This window comes from Ranitomeya variabilis, chromosome 5, assembly GCF_051348905.1.
Source record: "Ranitomeya variabilis isolate aRanVar5 chromosome 5, aRanVar5.hap1, whole genome shotgun sequence".
Classification (NCBI taxonomy): domain Eukaryota; kingdom Metazoa; phylum Chordata; class Amphibia; order Anura; family Dendrobatidae; genus Ranitomeya; species Ranitomeya variabilis.
The window spans coordinates 593,344,737-593,364,995 of NC_135236.1; the positions used below are offsets into that span (position 1 = coordinate 593,344,737).

The window sequence follows — 20,259 nt, forward strand, 5'->3', positions numbered from 1 at the left end:
TAAAATTAGTACATTTTGGAAAATGGGCATGTCTCTAAACATTAGGCAAAAACAAAGATTCTATCAACGGTCTTTATCTTAACTGAAAACTGCTAAATCATACAAATACAAAAGAAGATTATATCACATGCTAATTTGCATGCTAGCAAAATCATAAGAATAAGTACAAAAACATTTCAAGATCTCATTATACTGGCAGCAGTGAGATTAAAGCATATGCTAATTTTGCATGTTAGCATAATTATAAGAATGAGATAAAAAGGTTTAAAAGAACTCATACTAGTGGCAGCAGTGGGATTTGAACTCACAAGTCTGTTGGAATATGGGTAAGTCTCTTAACAATAGGAAAAATCAAAGATTCTTTCACCTGTCTCTTCCTAAACAGAAATTAACACACTCATGAAAATACAAAATCATAAGAATTAGATCAAAGGGTTCTCAAAACCTCATAATAATGGCAGCAGTGGGATTTGAATGGGCATGTCTCTAAACATTAGAAAAAAGCAAGGATTCTTTCAACAGTCTTTATCTGAACTGAAAACTGGAAAATCATGCAAATACAAAAGAAGATTAAATCACATGCTAATTTGCATGTTAGCAAAATCATAAGAATAAGTACAAAAACATTTCAAGATCTCATAATACTGGCAGCAGTGGGTTTAAAGCATATGCTAATTTTGCATGTTAGCATAATTATAAGAATAAGATAAAAAGGTTTAAAAGAACTCATACTAGTGGCATTTGAACCCACAAGTCTGTTAAAATTTAGGTAAGTCTCTAAACTAAAGTCTAAAACTGTCTTTTCCAAAACAGAAATGCACACACTCATGGAAATACAAAATCCTCAGAATTAGATCAAAGGGTTCTCAAAACCTCATAATACTGGCAGCAGTGGGATTTGAACCCACGCCTCCAAAGAGACTGGAGCCTTAATCCAGCGCCTTAGACCGCTCGGCCATGCTACCTAATGCATCATTAAAAGAGCTTCCTGAGAGTAAGTTTAGTGTATCTGACTACATTTTAAACTTGTGAATTGTGGAAAATGGATAGGTCTCTAAACAAAAAGGAAAAAGCAATGATTCTATCTTTTGTCTTTTCCAAAAAAGCAAAGCACGCACTCATACAAAAATATGCTAATTTTTCTATTAGCAAAATCATAAATATAAGCTGAAAAGGTTTTCAAAACCTCAATATGTTAGCAGCAGTGGGATTTGAACCCACGCCTCCAAAGAGACTGGAGCCTAAATCCAGCGCCTTAGACCACTCGGCCATGCTACCTTAAACAGCATGGTTAATTAAGCTTCCTTAGAGAAAGTGAAGTACATTTGACAACATTTAAAATTAGTACATTTTGGAAAATGGGCATGTCTCTAAACATTAGGCAAAAACAAAGATTCTATCAACGGTCTTTATCTTAACTGAAAACTGCTAAATCATACAAATACAAAAGAAGATTATATCACATGCTAATTTGCATGCTAGCAAAATCATAAGAATAAGTACAAAAACATTTCAAGATCTCATAATACTGGCAGCAGTGAGATTAAAGCATATGCTAATTTTGCATGTTAGCATAATTATAAGAATGAGATAAAAAGGTTTAAAAGAACTCATACTAGTGGCAGCAGTGGGATTTGAACTCACAAGTCTGTTGGAATATGGGTAAGTCTCTTAACAATAGGAAAAATCAATGATTCTTTCAACTGTCTTTTCCTAAACAGAAATTAACACACTCATGAAAATACAAAATCATAAGAATTAGATCAAAGGGTTCTCAAAACCTCATAATAATGGCAGCAGTGGGATTTGAATGGGCATGTCTCTAAACATTAGAAAAAAGCAAGGATTCTTTCAACAGTCTTTATCTGAACTGAAAACTGGAAAATCATGCAAATACAAAAGAAGATTAAATCACATGCTAATTTGCATGTTAGCAAAATCATAAGAATAAGTACAAAAACATTTCAAGATCTCATAATACTGGCAGCAGTGGGTTTAAAGCATATGCTAATTTTGCATGTTAGCATAATTATAAGAATAAGATAAAAAGGTTTAAAAGAACTCATACTAGTGGCATTTGAACCCACAAGTCTGTTAAAATTTAGGTAAGTCTCTAAACAATAGGAACAATCAATGATTCTTTCAACTGTCTTTTCCAAAACAGAAATGCACACACTCATGGAAATACAAAATACTCAGAATTAGATCAAAGGGTTCTCAAAACCTCATAATACTAGCAGCAGCAGGATTTGAACCCACGCCTCCGAAGAGACTGGAGCCTTAATCCAGCGCCTTAGACCGCTCGGCCATGCTACCTAATGCATCATTAAAAGAGCTTCCTTAGAGTAAGTTTAGTGTATCTGACTACATTTTAAACTTGTGCATTGTGGAAAATGGATAGGTCTCTAAACAAAAAGGAAAAAGCAATGATTCTATCTTTTGTCTTTTCCAAAAAAGCAAAGCACGCACTCATACAAAAATATGCTAATTTCTCTATTAGCAAAATCATAAATATAAGCTGAAAAAGTTTTCAAAACCTCAATATGTTGGCAGCAGTGGGATTTGAACCCACGCCTCCAAAGAGACTGAAGCCTAAATCCAGCGCCTTAGACCACTCGGCCATGCTACCTTAAACAGCATGGTTAATTAAGCTTCCTTAGAGAAAGTGAAGTACATTTGACAACATTTAAAATTAGTACATTTTGGAAAATGGGCATGTCTCTAAACATTAGGCAAAAACAAAGATTCTATCAACGGTCTTTATCTTAACTGAAAACTGCTAAATCATACAAATACAAAAGAAGATTATATCACATGCTAATTTGCATGCTAGCAAAATCATAAGAATAAGTACAAAAACATTTCAAGATCTCATTATACTGGCAGCAGTGAGATTAAAGCATATGCTAATTTTGCATGTTAGCATAATTATAAGAATGAGATAAAAAGGTTTAAAAGAACTCATACTAGTGGCAGCAGTGGGATTTGAACTCACAAGTCTGTTGGAATATGGGTAAGTCTCTTAACAATAGGAAAAATCAAAGATTCTTTCACCTGTCTCTTCCTAAACAGAAATTAACACACTCATGAAAATACAAAATCATAAGAATTAGATCAAAGGGTTCTCAAAACCTCATAATAATGGCAGCAGTGGGATTTGAATGGGCATGTCTCTAAACATTAGAAAAAAGCAAGGATTCTTTCAACAGTCTTTATCTGAACTGAAAACTGGAAAATCATGCCAATACAAAAGAAGATTAAATCACATGCTAATTTGCATGTTAGCAAAATCATAAGAATAAGTACAAAAACATTTCAAGATCTCATAATACTGGCAGCAGTGGGTTTAAAGCATATGCTAATTTTGCATGTTAGCATAATTATAAGAATAAGATAAAAAGGTTTAAAAGAACTCATACTAGTGGCATTTGAACCCACAAGTCTGTTAAAATGTAGGTAAGTCTCTAAACTAAAGTCTAAAACTGTCTTTTCCAAAACAGAAATGCACACACTCATGGAAATACAAAATCCTCAGAATTAGATCAAAGGGTTCTCAAAACCTCATAATACTGGCAGCAGTGGGATTTGAACCCACGCCTCCAAAGAGACTGGAGCCTTAATCCAGCGCCTTAGACCGCTCGGCCATGCTACCTAATGCATCATTAAAAGAGGTTCCTGAGAGTAAGTTTAGTGTATCTGACTACATTTTAAACTTGTGCATTGTGGAAAATGGATAGGTCTCTAAACAAAAAGGAAAAAGCAATGATTCTATCTTTTGTCTTTTCCAAAAAAGCAAAGCACGCACTCATACAAAAATATGCTAATTTTTCTATTAGCAAAATCATAAATATAAGCTGAAAAGGTTTTCAAAACCTCAATATGTTGGCAGCAGTGGGATTTGAACCCACGACTCCAAAGAGACTGGAGCCTAAATCCAGCGCCTTAGACCACTCGGCCATGCTACCTTAAACAGCATGGTTAATTAAGCTTCCTTAGAGAAAGTGAAGTACATTTGACAACATTTAAAATTAGTACATTTTGGAAAATGGGCATGTCTCTAAACATTAGGCAAAAACAAAGATTCTATCAACGGTCTTTATCTTAACTGAAAACTGCTAAATCATACAAATACAAAAGAAGATTATATCACATGCTAATTTGCATGCTAGCAAAATCATAAGAATAAGTACAAAAACATTTCAAGATCTCATAATACTGGCAGCAGTGAGATTAAAGCATATGATAATTTTGCATGTTAGCATAATTATAAGAATGAGATAAAAAGGTTTAAAAGAACTCATACTAGTGGCAGCAGTGGGATTTGAACTCACAAGTCTGTTGGAATATGGGTAAGTCTCTTAACAATAGGAAAAATCAATGATTCTTTCAACTGTCTTTTCCTAAACAGAAATTAACACACTCATGAAAATACAAAATCATAAGAATTAGATCAAAGGGTTCTCAAAACCTCATAATAATGGCAGCAGTGGGATTTGAATGGGCATGTCTCTAAACATTAGAAAAAAGCAAGGATTCTTTCAACAGTCTTTATCTGAACTGAAAACTGGAAAATCATGCAAATACAAAAGAAGATTAAATCACATGCTAATTTGCATGTTAGCAAAATCATAAGAATAAGTACAAAAACATTTCAAGATCTCATAATACTGGCAGCAGTGGGTTTAAAGCATATGCTAATTTTGCATGTTAGCATAATTATAAGAATAAGATAAAAAGGTTTAAAAGAACTCATACTAGTGGCATTTGAACCCACAAGTCTGTTAAAATTTAGGTAAGTCTCTAAACAATAGGAACAATCAATGATTCTTTCAACTGTCTTTTCCAAAACAGAAATGCACACACTCATGGAAATACAAAATACTCAGAATTAGATCAAAGGGTTCTCAAAACCTCATAATACTAGCAGCAGCAGGATTTGAACCCACGCCTCCGAAGAGACTGGAGCCTTAATCCAGCGCCTTAGACCGCTCGGCCATGCTACCTAATGCATCATTAAAAGAGCTTCCTTCGAGTAAGTTTAGTGTATCTGACTACATTTTAAACTTGTGCATTGTGGAAAATGGATAGGTCTCTAAACAAAAAGGAAAAAGCAATGATTCTATCTTTTGTCTTTTCCAAAAAAGCAAAGCACGCACTCATACAAAAATATGCTAATTTTTCTATTAGCAAAATCATAAATATAAGCTGAAAAAGTTTTCAAAACCTCAATATGTTGGCAGCAGTGGGATTTGAACCCACGCCTCCAAAGAGACTGAAGCCTAAATCCAGCGCCTTAGACCACTCGGCCATGCTACCTTAAACAGCATGGTTAATTAAGCTTCCTTAGAGAAAGTGAAGTACATTTGACAACATTTAAAATTAGTACATTTTGGAAAATGGGCATGTCTCTAAACATTAGGCAAAAACAAAGATTCTATCAACGGTCTTTATCTTAACTGAAAACTGCTAAATCATACAAATACAAAAGAAGATTATATCACATGCTAATTTGCATGCTAGCAAAATCATAAGAATAAGTACAAAAACATTTCAAGATCTCATTATACTGGCAGCAGTGAGATTAAAGCATATGCTAATTTTGCATGTTAGCATAATTATAAGAATGAGATAAAAAGGTTTAAAAGAACTCATACTAGTGGCAGCAGTGGGATTTGAACTCACAAGTCTGTTGGAATATGGGTAAGTCTCTTAACAATAGGAAAAATCAATGATTCTTTCAACTGTCTTTTCCTAAACAGAAATTAACACACTCATGAAAATACAAAATCATAAGAATTAGATCAAAGGGTTCTCAAAACCTCATAATAATGGCAGCAGTGGGATTTGAATGGGCATGTCTCTAAACATTAGAAAAAAGCAAGGATTCTTTCAACAGTCTTTATCTGAACTGAAAACTGGAAAATCATGCAAATACAAAAGAAGATTAAATCACATGCTAATTTGCATGTTAGCAAAATCATAAGAATAAGTACAAAAACATTTCAAGATCTCATAATACTGGCAGCAGTGGGTTTAAAGCATATGCTAATTTTGCATGTTAGCATAATTATAAGAATAAGATAAAAAGGTTTAAAAGAACTCATACTAGTGGCATTTGAACCCACAAGTCTGTTAAAATTTAGGTAAGTCTCTAAACAATAGGAACAATCAATGATTCTTTCAACTGTCTTTTCCAAAACAGAAATGCACACACTCATGGAAATACAAAATACTCAGAATTAGATCAAAGGGTTCTCAAAACCTCATAATACTAGCAGCAGCGGGATTTGAACCCACGCCTCCGAAGAGACTGGAGCCTTAATCCAGCGCCTTAGACCGCTCGGCCATGCTACCTAATGCATCATTAAAAGAGCTTCCTTAGAGTAAGTTTAGTGTATCTGACTACATTTTAAACTTGTGCATTGTGGAAAATGGATAGGTCTCTAAACAAAAAGGAAAAAGCAATGATTCTATCTTTTGTCTTTTCCAAAAAAGCAAAGCACGCACTCATACAAAAATATGCTAATTTCTCTATTAGCAAAATCATAAATATAAGCTGAAAAAGTTTTCAAAACCTCAATATGTTGGCAGCAGTGGGATTTGAACCCACGCCTCCAAAGAGACTGAAGCCTAAATCCAGCGCCTTAGACCACTCGGCCATGCTACCTTAAACAGCATGGTTAATTAAGCTTCCTTAGAGAAAGTGAAGTACATTTGACAACATTTAAAATTAGTACATTTTGGAAAATGGGCATGTCTCTAAACATTAGGCAAAAACAAAGATTCTATCAACGGTCTTTATCTTAACTGAAAACTGCTAAATCATACAAATACAAAAGAAGATTATATCACATGCTAATTTGCATGCTAGCAAAATCATAAGAATAAGTACAAAAACATTTCAAGATCTCATTATACTGGCAGCAGTGAGATTAAAGCATATGCTAATTTTGCATGTTAGCATAATTATAAGAATGAGATAAAAAGGTTTAAAAGAACTCATACTAGTGGCAGCAGTGGGATTTGAACTCACAAGTCTGTTGGAATATGGGTAAGTCTCTTAACAATAGGAAAAATCAAAGATTCTTTCACCTGTCTCTTCCTAAACAGAAATTAACACACTCATGAAAATACAAAATCATAAGAATTAGATCAAAGGGTTCTCAAAACCTCATAATAATGGCAGCAGTGGGATTTGAATGGGCATGTCTCTAAACATTAGAAAAAAGCAAGGATTCTTTCAACAGTCTTTATCTGAACTGAAAACTGGAAAATCATGCCAATACAAAAGAAGATTAAATCACATGCTAATTTGCATGTTAGCAAAATCATAAGAATAAGTACAAAAACATTTCAAGATCTCATAATACTGGCAGCAGTGGGTTTAAAGCATATGCTAATTTTGCATGTTAGCATAATTATAAGAATAAGATAAAAAGGTTTAAAAGAACTCATACTAGTGGCATTTGAACCCACAAGTCTGTTAAAATTTAGGTAAGTCTCTAAACTAAAGTCTAAAACTGTCTTTTCCAAAACAGAAATGCACACACTCATGGAAATACAAAATCCTCAGAATTAGATCAAAGGGTTCTGAAAACCTCATAATACTGGCAGCAGTGGGATTTGAACCCACGCCTCCAAAGAGACTGGAGCCTTAATCCAGCGCCTTAGACCGCTCGGCCATGCTACCTAATGCATCATTAAAAGAGGTTCCTGAGAGTAAGTTTAGTGTATCTGACTACATTTTAAACTTGTGCATTGTGGAAAATGGATAGGTCTCTAAACAAAAAGGAAAAAGCAATGATTCTATCTTTTGTCTTTTCCAAAAAAGCAAAGCACGCACTCATACAAAAATATGCTAATTTTTCTATTAGCAAAATCATAAATATAAGCTGAAAAGGTTTTCAAAACCTCAATATGTTGGCAGCAGTGGGATTTGAACCCACGCCTCCAAAGAGACTGGAGCCTAAATCCAGCGCCTTAGACCACTCGGCCATGCTACCTTAAACAGCATGGTTAATTAAGCTTCCTTAGAGAAAGTGAAGTACATTTGACAACATTTAAAATTAGTACATTTTGGAAAATGGGCATGTCTCTAAACATTAGGCAAAAACAAAGATTCTATCAACGGTCTTTATCTTAACTGAAAACTGCTAAATCATACAAATACAAAAGAAGATTATATCACATGCTAATTTGCATGCTAGCAAAATCATAAGAATAAGTACAAAAACATTTCAAGATCTCATAATACTGGCAGCAGTGAGATTAAAGCATATGCTAATTTTGCATGTTAGCATAATTATAAGAATGAGATAAAAAGGTTTAAAAGAACTCATACTAGTGGCAGCAGTGGGATTTGAACTCACAAGTCTGTTGGAATATGGGTAAGTCTCTTAACAATAGGAAAAATCAATGATTCTTTCAACTGTCTTTTCCTAAACAGAAATTAACACACTCATGAAAATACAAAATCATAAGAATTAGATCAAAGGGTTCTCAAAACCTCATAATAATGGCAGCAGTGGGATTTGAATGGGCATGTCTCTAAACATTAGAAAAAAGCAAGGATTCTTTCAACAGTCTTTATCTGAACTGAAAACTGGAAAATCATGCAAATACAAAAGAAGATTAAATCACATGCTAATTTGCATGTTAGCAAAATCATAAGAATAAGTACAAAAACATTTCAAGATCTCATAATACTGGCAGCAGTGGGTTTAAAGCATATGCTAATTTTGCATGTTAGCATAATTATAAGAATAAGATAAAAAGGTTTAAAAGAACTCATACTAGTGGCATTTGAACCCACAAGTCTGTTAAAATTTAGGTAAGTCTCTAAACAATAGGAACAATCAATGATTCTTTCAACTGTCTTTTCCAAAACAGAAATGCACACACTCATGGAAATACAAAATACTCAGAATTAGATCAAAGGGTTCTCAAAACCTCATAATACTAGCAGCAGCGGGATTTGAACCCACGCCTCCGAAGAGACTGGAGCCTTAATCCAGCGCCTTAGACCGCTCGGCCATGCTACCTAATGCATCATTAAAAGAGCTTCCTTAGAGTAAGTTTAGTGTATCTGACTACATTTTAAACTTGTGCATTGTGGAAAATGGATAGGTCTCTAAACAAAAAGGAAAAAGCAATGATTCTATCTTTTGTCTTTTCCAAAAAAGCAAAGCACGCACTCATACAAAAATATGCTAATTTTTCTATTAGCAAAATCATAAATATAAGCTGAAAAAGTTTTCAAAACCTCAATATGTGGGCAGCAGTGGGATTTGAACCCACGCCTCCAAAGAGACTGAAGCCTAAATCCAGCGCCTTAGACCACTCGGCCATGCTACCTTAAACAGCATGGTTAATTAAGCTTCCTTAGAGAAAGTGAAGTACATTTGACAACATTTAAAATTAGTACATTTTGGAAAATGGGCATGTCTCTAAACATTAGGCAAAAACAAAGATTCTATCAACGGTCTTTATCTTAACTGAAAACTGCTAAATCATACAAATACAAAAGAAGATTATATCACATGCTAATTTGCATGCTAGCAAAATCATAAGAATAAGTACAAAAACATTTCAAGATCTCATTATACTGGCAGCAGTGAGATTAAAGCATATGCTAATTTTGCATGTTAGCATAATTATAAGAATGAGATAAAAAGGTTTAAAAGAACTCATACTAGTGGCAGCAGTGGGATTTGAACTCACAAGTCTGTTGGAATATGGGTAAGTCTCTTAACAATAGGAAAAATCAAAGATTCTTTCACCTGTCTCTTCCTAAACAGAAATTAACACACTCATGAAAATACAAAATCATAAGAATTAGATCAAAGGGTTCTCAAAACCTCATAATAATGGCAGCAGTGGGATTTGAATGGGCATGTCTCTAAACATTAGAAAAAAGCAAGGATTCTTTCAACAGTCTTTATCTGAACTGAAAACTGGAAAATCATGCAAATACAAAAGAAGATTAAATCACATGCTAATTTGCATGTTAGCAAAATCATAAGAATAAGTACAAAAACATTTCAAGATCTCATAATACTGGCAGCAGTGGGTTTAAAGCATATGCTAATTTTGCATGTTAGCATAATTATAAGAATAAGATAAAAAGGTTTAAAAGAACTCATACTAGTGGCATTTGAACCCACAAGTCTGTTAAAATTTAGGTAAGTCTCTAAACTAAAGTCTAAAACTGTCTTTTCCAAAACAGAAATGCACACACTCATGGAAATACAAAATCCTCAGAATTAGATCAAAGGGTTCTCAAAACCTCATAATACTGGCAGCAGTGGGATTTGAACCCACGCCTCCAAAGAGACTGGAGCCTTAATCCAGCGCCTTAGACCGCTCGGCCATGCTACCTAATGCATCATTAAAAGAGCTTCCTGAGAGTAAGTTTAGTGTATCTGACTACATTTTAAACTTGTGAATTGTGGAAAATGGATAGGTCTCTAAACAAAAAGGAAAAAGCAATGATTCTATCTTTTGTCTTTTCCAAAAAAGCAAAGCACGCACTCATACAAAAATATGCTAATTTTTCTATTAGCAAAATCATAAATATAAGCTGAAAAGGTTTTCAAAACCTCAATATGTTGGCAGCAGTGGGATTTGAACCCACGCCTCCAAAGAGACTGAAGCCTAAATCCAGCGCCTTAGACCACTCGGCCATGCTACCTTAAACAGCATGGTTAATTAAGCTTCCTTAGAGAAAGTGAAGTACATTTGACAACATTTAAAATTAGTACATTTTGGAAAATGGGCATGTCTCTAAACATTAGGCAAAAACAAAGATTCTATCAACGGTCTTTATCTTAACTGAAAACTGCTAAATCATACAAATACAAAAGAAGATTATATCACATGCTAATTTGCATGCTAGCAAAATCATAAGAATAAGTACAAAAACATTTCAAGATCTCATTATACTGGCAGCAGTGAGATTAAAGCATAAGCTAATTTTGCATGTTAGCATAATTATAAGAATGAGATAAAAAGGTTTAAAAGAACTCATACTAGTGGCAGCAGTGGGATTTGAACTCACAAGTCTGTTGGAATATGGGTAAGTCTCTTAACAATAGGAAAAATCAATGATTCTTTCAACTGTCTTTTCCAAAACAGAAATGCACACACTCATGGAAATACAAAATACTCAGAATTAGATCAAAGGGTTCTCAAAACCTCATAATACTGGCAGCAGTGGGATTTGAACCCACGCCTCCTAAGAGACTGGAGCCTTAATCCAGCGCCTTTGACCGCTCGGCCATGCTACCTAATGCATCATTAAAAGAGCTTCCTTAGAGTAAGTTTAGTGTATCTGACTACATTTTAAACTTGTGCATTGTGGAAAATGGATAGGTCTCTAAACAAAAAGGAAAAAGCAATGATTCTATCTTTTGTCTTTTCCAAAAAAGCAAAGCACGCACTCATAAAAAAATATGCTAATTTTTCTGTTAGCAAAATCATAAATATAAGCTGAAAAGGTTTTCAAAACCTCAATATGTTGGCAGCAGTGGGATTTGAACCCACGCCTCCAAAGAGACTGGAGCCTAAATCCAGCGCCTAAGACCACTTGGCCATGCTACCTTAAACAGCATGGTTAATTAAGCTTCCTTAGAGAAAGTGAAGTACATTTGACAACATTTAAAATTAGTATATTTTGGAAAATAGGCATGTCTCTAAACATTAGAAAAAAGCAAGGATTCTTTCAACAGTCTTTATCTGAACTGAAAACTGCAAAATCATGCAAATACAAAAGAAGATTAAATCACATGCTAATTTGCATGCTAGCAAAATCATAAGAATAAGTACAAAAACATTTCAAGATCTCATTATACTGGCAGCAGTGAGATTAAAGCATATGCTAATTTTGCATGTTAGCATAATTATAAGAATGAGATAAAAAGGTTTAAAAGAACTCATACTAGTGGCAGCAGTGGGATTTGAACTCACAAGTCTGTTGGAATATGGGTAAGTCTCTTAACAATAGGAAAAATCAAAGATTCTTTCACCTGTCTCTTCCTAAACAGAAATTAACACACTCATGAAAATACAAAATCATAAGAATTAGATCAAAGGGTTCTCAAAACCTCATAATAATGGCAGCAGTGGGATTTGAATGGGCATGTCTCTAAACATTAGAAAAAAGCAAGGATTCTTTCAACAGTCTTTATCTGAACTGAAAACTGGAAAATCATGCAAATACAAAAGAAGATTAAATCACATGCTAATTTGCATGTTAGCAAAATCATAAGAATAAGTACAAAAACATTTCAAGATCTCATAATACTGGCAGCAGTGGGTTTAAAGCATATGCTAATTTTGCATGTTAGCATAATTATAAGAATAAGATAAAAAGGTTTAAAAGAACTCATACTAGTGGCATTTGAACCCACAAGTCTGTTAAAATTTAGGTAAGTCTCTAAACTAAAGTCTAAAACTGTCTTTTCCAAAACAGAAATGCACACACTCATGGAAATACAAAATCCTCAGAATTAGATCAAAGGGTTCTCAAAACCTCATAATACTGGCAGCAGTGGGATTTGAACCCACGCCTCCAAAGAGACTGGAGCCTTAATCCAGCGCCTTAGACCGCTCGGCCATGCTACCTAATGCATCATTAAAAGAGCTTCCTGAGAGTAAGTTTAGTGTATCTGACTACATTTTAAACTTGTGAATTGTGGAAAATGGATAGGTCTCTAAACAAAAAGGAAAAAGCAATGATTCTATCTTTTGTCTTTTCCAAAAAAGCAAAGCACGCACTCATACAAAAATATGCTAATTTTTCTATTAGCAAAATCATAAATATAAGCTGAAAAGGTTTTCAAAACCTCAATATGTTGGCAGCAGTGGGATTTGAACCCACGCCTCCAAAGAGACTGAAGCCTAAATCCAGCGCCTTAGACCACTCGGCCATGCTACCTTAAACAGCATGGTTAATTAAGCTTCCTTAGAGAAAGTGAAGTACATTTGACAACATTTAAAATTAGTACATTTTGGAAAATGGGCATGTCTCTAAACATTAGGCAAAAACAAAGATTCTATCAACGGTCTTTATCTTAACTGAAAACTGCTAAATCATACAAATACAAAAGAAGATTATATCACATGCTAATTTGCATGCTAGCAAAATCATAAGAATAAGTACAAAAACATTTCAAGATCTCATTATACTGGCAGCAGTGAGATTAAAGCATAAGCTAATTTTGCATGTTAGCATAATTATAAGAATGAGATAAAAAGGTTTAAAAGAACTCATACTAGTGGCAGCAGTGGGATTTGAACTCACAAGTCTGTTGGAATATGGGTAAGTCTCTTAACAATAGGAAAAATCAATGATTCTTTCAACTGTCTTTTCCAAAACAGAAATGCACACACTCGTGGAAATACAAAATACTCAGAATTAGATCAAAGGGTTCTCAAAACCTCATAATACTGGCAGCAGTGGGATTTGAACCCACGCCTCCTAAGAGACTGGAGCCTTAATCCAGCGCCTTTGACCGCTCGGCCATGCTACCTAATGCATCATTAAAAGAGCTTCCTTAGAGTAAGTTTAGTGTATCTGACTACATTTTAAACTTGTGCATTGTGGAAAATGGATAGGTCTCTAAACAAAAAGGAAAAAGCAATGATTCTATCTTTTGTCTTTTCCAAAAAAGCAAAGCACGCACTCATAAAAAAATATGCTAATTTTTCTGTTAGCAAAATCATAAATATAAGCTGAAAAGGTTTTCAAAACCTCAATATGTTGGCAGCAGTGGGATTTGAACCCACGCCTCCAAAGAGACTGGAGCCTAAATCCAGCGCCTAAGACCACTTGGCCATGCTACCTTAAACAGCATGGTTAATTAAGCTTCCTTAGAGAAAGTGAAGTACATTTGACAACATTTAAAATTAGTATATTTTGGAAAATAGGCATGTCTCTAAACATTAGAAAAAAGCAAGGATTCTTTCAACAGTCTTTATCTGAACTGAAAACTGCAAAATCATGCAAATACAAAAGAAGATTAAATCACATGCTAATTTGCATGCTAGCAAAATCATAAGAATAAGTACAAAAACATTTCAAGATCTCATTATACTGGCAGCAGTGAGATTAAAGCATATGCTAATTTTGCATGTTAGCATAATTATAAGAATGAGATAAAAAGGTTTAAAAGAACTCATACTAGTGGCAGCAGTGGGATTTGAACTCACAAGTCTGTTGGAATATGGGTAAGTCTCTTAACAATAGGAAAAATCAAAGATTCTTTCTCCTGTCTCTTCCTAAACAGAAATTAACACACTCATGAAAATACAAAATCATAAGAATTAGATCAAAGGGTTCTCAAAACCTCATAATAATGGCAGCAGTGGGATTTGAATGGGCATGTCTCTAAACATTAGAAAAAAGCAAGGATTCTTTCAACAGTCTTTATCTGAACTGAAAACTGGAAAATCATGCAAATACAAAAGAAGATTAAATCACATGCTAATTTGCATGTTAGCAAAATCATAAGAATAAGTACAAAAACATTTCAAGATCTCATAATACTGGCAGCAGTGGGTTTAAAGCATATGCTAATTTTGCATGTTAGCATAATTATAAGAATAAGATAAAAAGGTTTAAAAGAACTCATACTAGTGGCATTTGAACCCACAAGTCTGTTAAAATTTAGGTAAGTCTCTAAACTAAAGTCTAAAACTGTCTTTTCCAAAACAGAAATGCACACACTCATGGAAATACAAAATCCTCAGAATTAGATCAAAGGGTTCTCAAAACCTCATAATACTGGCAGCAGTGGGATTTGAACCCACGCCTCCAAAGAGACTGGAGCCTTAATCCAGCGCCTTAGACCGCTCGGCCATGCTACCTAATGCATCATTAAAAGAGCTTCCTGAGAGTAAGTTTAGTGTATCTGACTACATTTTAAACTTGTGCATTGTGGAAAATGGATAGGTCTCTAAACAAAAAGGAAAAAGCAATGATTCTATCTTTTGTCTTTTCCAAAAAAGCAAAGCACGCACTCATACAAAAATATGCTAATTTTTCTATTAGCAAAATCATAAATATAAGCTGAAAAGGTTTTCAAAACCTCAATATGTTGGCAGCAGTGGGATTTGAACCCACGCCTCCAAAGAGACTGGAGCCTAAATCCAGCGCCTTAGACCACTCGGCCATGCTACCTTAAACAGTATGGTTAATTAAGCTTCCTTAGAGAAAGTGAAGTACATTTGACAACATTTAAAATTAGTACATTTTGGAAAATGGGCATGTCTCTAAACATTAGGCAAAAACAAAGATTCTATCAACGGTCTTTATCTTAACTGAAAACTGCTAAATCATACAAATACAAAAGAAGATTATATCACATGCTAATTTGCATGCTAGCAAAATCATAAGAATAAGTACAAAAACATTTCAAGATCTCATAATACTGGCAGCAGTGAGATTAAAGCATATGCTAATTTTGCATGTTAGCATAATTATAAGAATGAGATAAAAAGGTTTAAAAGAACTCATACTAGTGGCAGCAGTGGGATTTGAACTCACAAGTCTGTTGGAATATGGGTAAGTCTCTTAACAATAGGAAAAATCAAAGATTCTTTCACCTGTCTCTTCCTAAACAGAAATTAACACACTCATGAAAATACAAAATCATAAGAATTAGATCAAAGGGTTCTCAAAACCTCATAATAATGGCAGCAGTGGGATTTGAATGGGCATGTCTCTAAACATTAGAAAAAAGCAAGGATTCTTTCAACAGTCTTTATCTGAACTGAAAACTGGAAAATCATGCAAATACAAAAGAAGATTAAATCACATGCTAATTTGCATGTTAGCAAAATCATAAGAATAAGTACAAAAACATTTCAAGATCTCATAATACTGGCAGCAGTGGGTTTAAAGCATATGCTAATTTTGCATGTTAGCATAATTATAAGAATAAGATAAAAAGGTTTAAAAGAACTCATACTAGTGGCATTTGAACCCACAAGTCTGTTAAAATTTAGGTAAGTCTCTAAACAATAGGAACAATCAATGATTCTTTCAACTGTCTTTTCCAAAACAGAAATGCACACACTCATGGAAATACAAAATACTCAGAATTAGATCAAAGGGTTCTCAAAACCTCATAATACTGGCAGCAGTGGGATTTGAACCCACGCCTCCAAAGAGACTGGAGCCTTAATCCAGCGCCTTAGACCGCTCGGCCATGCTACCTAATGCATCATTAAAAGAGCTTCCTGAGAGTAAGTTTAGTGTATCTGACTACATTTTAAACTTGTGAATTGTGGAAAATGGATAGGTCTCTAAACAAAAAGGAAAAAGCAATGATTCTATCTTTTGTCTTTTCCAAAAAAGCAAAGCACGCACTCATACAAAAATATGCTAATTTTTCTATTAGCAAAATCATAAATATAAGCTGAAAAAGTTTTCAAAACCTCAATATGTTGGCAGCAGTGGGATTTGAACCCACGCCTCCAAAGAGACTGGAGCCTAAATCCAGCGCCTTAGACCACTCGGCCATGCTACCTTAAACAGCATGGTTAATTAAGCTTCCTTAGAGAAAGTGAAGTACATTTGACAACATTTAAAATTAGTACATTTTGGAAAATGGGCATGTCTCTAAACATTAGGCAAAAACAAAGATTCTATCAACGGTCTTTATCTTAACTGAAAACTGCTAAATCATACAAATACAAAAGAAGATTATATCACATGCTAATTTGCATGCTAGCAAAATCATAAGAATAAGTACAAAAACATTTCAAGATCTCATAATACTGGCAGCAGTGAGATTAAAGCATATGCTAATTTTGCATGTTAGCATAATTATAAGAATGAGATAAAAAGGTTTAAAAGAACTCATACTAGTGGCAGCAGTGGGATTTGAACTCACAAGTCTGTTGGAATATGGGTAAGTCTCTTAACAATAGGAAAAATCAAAGATTCTTTCAACTGTCTCTTCCTAAACAGAAATTAACACACTCATGAAAATACAAAATCATAAGAATTAGATCAAAGGGTTCTCAAAACCTCATAATAATGGCAGCAGTGGGATTTGAATGGGCATGTCTCTAAACATTAGAAAAAAGCAAGGATTCTTTCAACAGTCTTTATCTGAACTGAAAACTGGAAAATCATGCAAATACAAAAGAAGATTAAATCACATGCTAATTTGCATGTTAGCAAAATCATAAGAATAAGTACAAAAACATTTCAAGATCTCATAATACTGGCAGCAGTGGGTTTAAAGCATATGCTAATTTTGCATGTTAGCATAATTATAAGAATAAGATAAAAAGGTTTAAAAGAACTCATACTAGTGGCATTTGAACCCACAAGTCTGTTAAAATTTAGGTAAGTCTCTAAACAATAGGAACAATCAATGATTCTTTCAACTGTCTTTTCCAAAACAGAAATGCACACACTCATGGAAATACAAAATACTCAGAATTAGATCAAAGGGTTCTCAAAACCTCATAATACTAGCAGCAGCGGGATTTGAACCCACGCCTCCGAAGAGACTGGAGCCTTAATCCAGCGCCTTAGACCGCTCGGCCATGCTACCTAATGCATCATTAAAAGAGCTTCCTTAGAGTAAGTTTAGTGTATCTGACTACATTTTAAACTTGTGCATTGTGGAAAATGGATAGGTCTCTAAACAAAAAGGAAAAAGCAATGATTCTATCTTTTGTCTTTTCCAAAAAAGCAAAGCACGCACTCATACAAAAATATGCTAATTTTTCTATTAGCAAAATCATAAATATAAGCTGAAAAAGTTTTCAAAACCTCAATATGTTGGCAGCAGTGGGATTTGAACCCACGCCTCCAAAGAGACTGAAGCCTAAATCCAGCGTCTTAGACCACTCGGCCATGCTACCTTAAACAGCATGGTTAATTAAGCTTCCTTAGAGAAAGTGAAGTACATTTGACAACATTTAAAATTAGTACATTTTGGAAAATGGGCATGTCTCTAAACATTAGGCAAAAACAAAGATTCTATCAACGGTCTTTATCTTAACTGAAAACTGCTAAATCATACAAATACAAAAGAAGATTATATCACATGCTAATTTGCATGCTAGCAAAATCATAAGAATAAGTACAAAAACATTTCAAGATCTCATTATACTGGCAGCAGTGAGATTAAAGCATATGCTAATTTTGCATGTTAGCATAATTATAAGAATGAGATAAAAAGGTTTAAAAGAACTCATACTAGTGGCAGCAGTGGGATTTGAACTCACAAGTCTGTTGGAATATGGGTAAGTCTCTTAACAATAGGAAAAATCAAAGATTCTTTCACCTGTCTCTTCCTAAACAGAAATAAACACACTCATGAAAATACAAAATCATAAGAATTAGATCAAAGGGTTCTCAAAACCTCATAATAATGGCAGCAGTGGGATTTGAATGGGCATGTCTCTAAACATTAGAAAAAAGCAAGGATTCTTTCAACAGTCTTTATCTGAACTGAAAACTGGAAAATCATGCAAATACAAAAGAAGATTAAATCACATGCTAATTTGCATGTTAGCAAAATCATAAGAATAAGTACAAAAACATTTCAAGATCTCATAATACTGGCAGCAGTGGGTTTAAAGCATATGCTAATTTTGCATGTTAGCATAATTATAAGAATAAGATAAAAAGGTTTAAAAGAACTCATACTAGTGGCATTTGAACCCACAAGTCTGTTAAAATTTAGGTAAGTCTCTAAACAATAGGAACAATCAATGATTCTTTCAACTGTCTTTTCCAAAACAGAAATGCACACACTCATGGAAATACAAAATACTCAGAATTAGATCAAAGGGTTCTCAAAACCTCATAATACTAGCAGCAGCGGGATTTGAACCCACGCCTCCGAAGAGACTGGAGCCTTAATCCAGCGCCTTAGACCGCTCGGCCATGCTACCTAATGCATCATTAAAAGAGCTTCCTTAGAGTAAGTTTAGTGTATCTGACTACATTTTAAACTTGTGCATTGTGGAAAATGGATAGGTCTCTAAACAAAAAGGAAAAAGCAATGATTCTATCTTTTGTCTTTTCCAAAAAAGCAAAGCACGCACTCATACAAAAATATGCTAATTTTTCTATTAGCAAAATCATAAATATAAGCTGAAAAAGTTTTCAAAACCTCAATATGTTGGCAGCAGTGGGATTTGAACCCACGCCTCCAAAGAGACTGAAGCCTAAATCCAGCGCCTTAGACCACTCGGCCATGCTACCTTAAACAGCATGGTTAATTAAGCTTCCTTAGAGAAAGTGAAGTACATTTGACAACATTTAAAATTAGTACATTTTGGAAAATGGGCATGTCTCTAAACATTAGGCAAAAACAAAGATTCTATCAACGGTCTTTATCTTAACTGAAAACTGCTAAATCATACAAATACAAAAGAAGATTATATCACATGCTAATTTGCATGCTAGCAAAATCATAAGAATAAGTACAAAAACATTTCAAGATCTCATTATACTGGCAGCAGTGAGATTAAAGCATATGCTAATTTTGCATGTTAGCATAATTATAAGAATGAGATAAAAAGGTTTAAAAGAACTCATACTAGTGGCAGCAGTGGGATTTGAACTCACAAGTCTGTTGGAATATGGGTAAGTCTCTTAACAATAGGAAAAATCAAAGATTCTTTCAACTGTCTCTTCCTAAACAGAAATTAACACACTCATGAAAATACAAAATCATAAGAATTAGATCAAAGGGTTCTCAAAACCTCATAATAATGGCAGCAGTGGGATTTGAATGGGCATGTCTCTAAACATTAGAAAAAAGCAAGGATTCTTTCAACAGTCTTTATCTGAACTGAAAACTGGAAAATCATGCAAATACAAAAGAAGATTAAATCACATGCTAATTTGCATGTTAGCAAAATCATAAGAATAAGTACAAAAACATTTCAAGATCTCATAATACTGGCAGCAGTGGGTTTAAAGCATATGCTAATTTTGCATGTTAGCATAATTATAAGAATAAGATAAAAAGGTTTAAAAGAACTCATACTAGTGGCATTTGAACCCACAAGTCTGTTAAAATTTAGGTAAGTCTCTAAACTAAAGTCTAAAACTGTCTTTTCCAAAACAGAAATGCACACACTCATGGAAATACAAAATCCTCAGAATTAGATCAAAGGGTTCTCAAAACCTCATAATACTGGCAGCAGTGGGATTTGAACCCACGCCTCCAAAGAGACTGGAGCCTTAATCCAGCGCCTTAGACCGCTCGGCCATGCTACCTAATG

General features: G+C 34.2%; 13 non-coding genes across 13 annotated transcripts; all 13 read right to left on the reverse strand.

The window, feature by feature from the left end:
• Positions 1–883: 883 nt before the first annotated feature.
• On the reverse strand, positions 884–965 carry TRNAL-AAG (transfer RNA leucine (anticodon AAG)). Its single transcript has one exon. It is a non-coding gene; the product is annotated as a tRNA-Leu (tRNA).
• A 2,605-nt stretch (positions 966–3,570) lies between these two features.
• TRNAL-AAG (transfer RNA leucine (anticodon AAG)) lies at positions 3,571–3,652 on the reverse strand. The gene has a single exon. It is a non-coding gene; the product is annotated as a tRNA-Leu (tRNA).
• Positions 3,653–7,608: 3,956 nt separating this feature from the next.
• On the reverse strand, positions 7,609–7,690 carry TRNAL-AAG (transfer RNA leucine (anticodon AAG)). Its single transcript has one exon. It is a non-coding gene; the product is annotated as a tRNA-Leu (tRNA).
• Positions 7,691–7,921: 231 nt separating this feature from the next.
• On the reverse strand, positions 7,922–8,003 carry TRNAL-UAG (transfer RNA leucine (anticodon UAG)). Its single transcript has one exon. It is a non-coding gene; the product is annotated as a tRNA-Leu (tRNA).
• Positions 8,004–10,295: 2,292 nt separating this feature from the next.
• Positions 10,296–10,377, reverse strand: TRNAL-AAG (transfer RNA leucine (anticodon AAG)). Its single transcript has one exon. It is a non-coding gene; the product is annotated as a tRNA-Leu (tRNA).
• An 826-nt stretch (positions 10,378–11,203) lies between these two features.
• On the reverse strand, positions 11,204–11,285 carry TRNAL-AAG (transfer RNA leucine (anticodon AAG)). Its single transcript has one exon. It is a non-coding gene; the product is annotated as a tRNA-Leu (tRNA).
• Positions 11,286–12,539: 1,254 nt separating this feature from the next.
• TRNAL-AAG (transfer RNA leucine (anticodon AAG)) lies at positions 12,540–12,621 on the reverse strand. Its single transcript has one exon. It is a non-coding gene; the product is annotated as a tRNA-Leu (tRNA).
• Positions 12,622–13,447: 826 nt separating this feature from the next.
• TRNAL-AAG (transfer RNA leucine (anticodon AAG)) lies at positions 13,448–13,529 on the reverse strand. Its single transcript has one exon. It is a non-coding gene; the product is annotated as a tRNA-Leu (tRNA).
• Positions 13,530–14,783: 1,254 nt separating this feature from the next.
• TRNAL-AAG (transfer RNA leucine (anticodon AAG)) lies at positions 14,784–14,865 on the reverse strand. The gene has a single exon. It is a non-coding gene; the product is annotated as a tRNA-Leu (tRNA).
• Positions 14,866–15,096: 231 nt separating this feature from the next.
• Positions 15,097–15,178, reverse strand: TRNAL-UAG (transfer RNA leucine (anticodon UAG)). Its single transcript has one exon. It is a non-coding gene; the product is annotated as a tRNA-Leu (tRNA).
• A 956-nt stretch (positions 15,179–16,134) lies between these two features.
• On the reverse strand, positions 16,135–16,216 carry TRNAL-AAG (transfer RNA leucine (anticodon AAG)). Its single transcript has one exon. It is a non-coding gene; the product is annotated as a tRNA-Leu (tRNA).
• A 231-nt stretch (positions 16,217–16,447) lies between these two features.
• On the reverse strand, positions 16,448–16,529 carry TRNAL-UAG (transfer RNA leucine (anticodon UAG)). Its single transcript has one exon. It is a non-coding gene; the product is annotated as a tRNA-Leu (tRNA).
• Positions 16,530–20,172: 3,643 nt separating this feature from the next.
• TRNAL-AAG (transfer RNA leucine (anticodon AAG)) lies at positions 20,173–20,254 on the reverse strand. The gene has a single exon. It is a non-coding gene; the product is annotated as a tRNA-Leu (tRNA).
• Positions 20,255–20,259: the final 5 nt, after the last annotated feature.